Source organism: Triticum urartu, chromosome 2, assembly GCF_003073215.2.
Source record: "Triticum urartu cultivar G1812 chromosome 2, Tu2.1, whole genome shotgun sequence".
NCBI classification, from domain to species: domain Eukaryota; kingdom Viridiplantae; phylum Streptophyta; class Magnoliopsida; order Poales; family Poaceae; genus Triticum; species Triticum urartu.
Window position 1 is genome coordinate 734,586,232 of NC_053023.1, and position 3,211 is coordinate 734,589,442.

General features: G+C 57.3%; 1 pseudogene; it reads left to right on the top strand.

Annotated features, from left to right (window-relative positions):
* The first annotated feature begins 1,305 nt into the window (after positions 1–1,305).
* Positions 1,306–2,890, top strand: LOC125538359 (annotated as a pseudogene).
* Positions 2,891–3,211: the final 321 nt, after the last annotated feature.

Below are 3,211 nucleotides of genomic sequence, written 5' to 3' on the forward strand. Positions count from 1 at the left end.
CCACACAGGACTGGTTGGGCTATATGCAGGTAACCAAACGCATCTTTAGATGTGCAATGACTAAGAGCATCTCCAACAGCGGCGGCAAAAACCCCGCGCACGCAGTAAATTGCCATTTTAGCGCGCGTGGGACGTTTTCGCACGCTCCAGCGGAGGCAGGAACCGATTGTGCGCACGTGTGGGGGGGGAGCGGGAGGTCGCGCGCTAGATTTGACGCACCGCTTCCGGCGGCAATGATGCGCCCGCCAACCGGCCTCCCATCTCATCCACATTGCCACTGCGCTCTCTCCCTGCTTCCTCTGCCACTTCCTCGCCCCGCCACTGACGCGCCACAACCACGCCACCATGCCGCCGCGCCGCCTGGGATCTTCGAGCTACCCTGGCGTCCGCCAGCGCCCCTCCGGCGCCTTCGACTCGGGCCGATCCTTTGGGAAGACGCGTGGCTCGATACCTCAGACGACACCAGCGAGAATGACAATGACGACTCGGAGTAGGTTCTAGTTGCACCGTAGTTTTTATCTAGTTGCACCATAATTTTTATCTATCTATGCTATGATGAACTATGTGCGCATTGTTGAAATTCTATGTATCATTTTTTATCTATTTTAATCTATGCATATGTTTTTTTATTAGTTCGGGTTCATATGTTTGTGCGAGAGCGCGCGCAGTATGTTTACAGTGGCCGCTGGAGCCAGCGCTCCGCGCCGCGCAAAAATAGGTGTTCGGCGCGCTGCAAACGCTTTTTTAGTGTGCCGCCGCCCTGTTAGAGATACTTTAAGAGCATCTCCAACAGAAGCACGATGTAAGCGACGCACGGTATAAAAACTACTTTTAGCGCACGCGGATCCAATTTGGAGTCTCCAGCAGCCGCACAAAAAGCTTGTGCGCGCTATAACTAATGCACAGCGTGCGCGCTATAAGTAATGCAGCGCGCGCATTAAAAAGACATCACGCGCAGCATATTTAGTGCGTCCAGTCGCGCGCGCTGCAAACTCTGTGCTGCTACAGATGGGACCGCTTGATTGGGACCGCTGGACTCGTGCGCACAGTATATTTTACAGCGCGTGTTGGAGCAAACGTCTTCTAGCATCCTAAAAACCTACTTGCACGATGTAAATCCGTTTTTTGGCGCCGCGTATTGGGCGGCTGTTGAAGATGCTCTAATGCACATCTAGATATGTCCTATAAATTAACACGACGGCTAGATAGAGGCCAAACCATCCCAAGAGGGTGTACTCCTACTCTCTTCCTTCTCCTCGCGTACCGTACCGGCGTATGTAGCATCTTGAATCTTGTTTCTTGATCATGGACAATGGTATCGGATCGGTGGACCGGCCCAAGGCGGTAGGAAACGGCATGGTGGCGTGCCCCGCGGTCTTCCACACGTCATCACTGGCGCCCACGATCCCCTCCGCCGAGGCCACGCTGGGCAGTCACCTTGCACGGCGGCTGGTGGAGGTGGGCGTCAGCGACGTGTTCGCGGTGCCGGGCGACTTCAACCTGACCCTCCTCGACCACCTCATCGCCGAGCCCGGCCTGCGCCTCGTTAGCTGCTGCAACGAGCTCAACGCGGGCTATGCCGCCGACGGGTACGCGCGCGCCAAGGGCGTGGGCACCTGCGCCGTCACCTTCACCGTTGGCGGCCTCAGCGTGCTCAACGCCATCGCCGGCGCCTACAGCGAGAACCTTCCCGTGATCTGCGTCGTCGGCGGGCCCAACTCCCAAACGACCACGCAGCAACCGCATCCTCCACCACACCATCGGCCTCCCCGACTTCTCCCAGGAGCTCGCTGCTTCCAGCCCGTGACATGCCACCAGGTCGTCATCAACAACCTGGACGATGCTCACGAGCAGGTCGATAAGGCCATCGCGACGGCTCTCAAGGAGAGCAAGCCCGTCTACATCAGCGTCGCCTGCAACCTCCACGGCGTCTCCCACCCCACCTTCTTCGCAACCCATCCCCTACTGCATCGTCCGAGGCAGAGTAGCCAGATGGGACTCGAGGCGGCGCTGGATGCGACGGTGGAGTTCCTCAGCAAGGCAGTGAAGCCGGTCATGGTGGCGGGGCCGAAGCTCCGGGTGGCCAAGGTGGCCGCGGCGTTCGCGGAGCTGGCGGACGCGAGCGGGACGCGGTGGCGACCGATGCCGTCGGCGAAGGGCTGGTGCAGAGACGCTGCCGGTTCATCGGGACCTACTGGGGCGCGGTCAGCACGTCCTTCTGCGTGGAGATGGTGGAGTCGGCGGACGCGTACCTCATCGCCGGCCCCATCTTCAACGACCAGAGCTCCGTGGGGTACTCGTTCCTGCTCAACAAGGAGAAGGCGGTGATTGTGCAGCCCGAGCGCGTCACCGTCGGCAACGGCCCGACGTTCGGGTGCGTCATGATGAAGGACTTCCTGTCGGGGCTAGCCAAGCGCGTGAGCATGAAGAGGAACACCACGGCATTCGACAACTACAAGAGGATCTTTGTACCGCAGGGGCAGCCGCTGGAGACTGAGCCCGGCGAGCGCTGCGCGTCAACGTGCTGTTCAAGCACATCCAGCAGATGTTCACCGGTGACAGCGCCGTGATCGCCGAGGCCGGCGACTCATGGTTCAACTGCCAGAAGCTCAAAAGCTCCCTGACGGCTGCGGGTAAGCATGCACGTTCTCCATCTGACTGACTGACACATCTCCACTGCCCGCTGAATTAACATGAGCTGTAGGTACGAGTTCCAGATGCAGTACGGGTCCATCGGGTGGTCCGTCGGGGCGTTGCTAGGGTACGCGCAGGCGCCATGGACAAGCGCGTGATCGCCTGCATCGGCGACGGGAGCTTCCAGATGACGCGCGGGAAGTGTCGACGGCTGCGGTGCCAGCAGAAGAGCATCATCTTCCTCTCAAAGCAATGACATTCGAACCAAAATCATCATCTTCTGCATCATGCCTTATGGCAAAAGATGCTAAGGTAACTGAATATATCTATCTGAATCAGTGATGATGAATCTGGTGATGGAATTTGGACCCAGCTATGCAAAACTTGCTTCCCTTGCCATAAACAACAGAAAGCTATGGAACATATTCAAAAACTGTTAGACAAAAGCGATGACCTATTGGACGCTGAAATGACTCGATCTCAGTCCTTAATTGAAGACATAAAAAATCTTCAAGTTAAGTATGAGGAACTTGAAAGTCGTCATGAAACGCTCTCAACAACTCATGAAAAGCTCTCC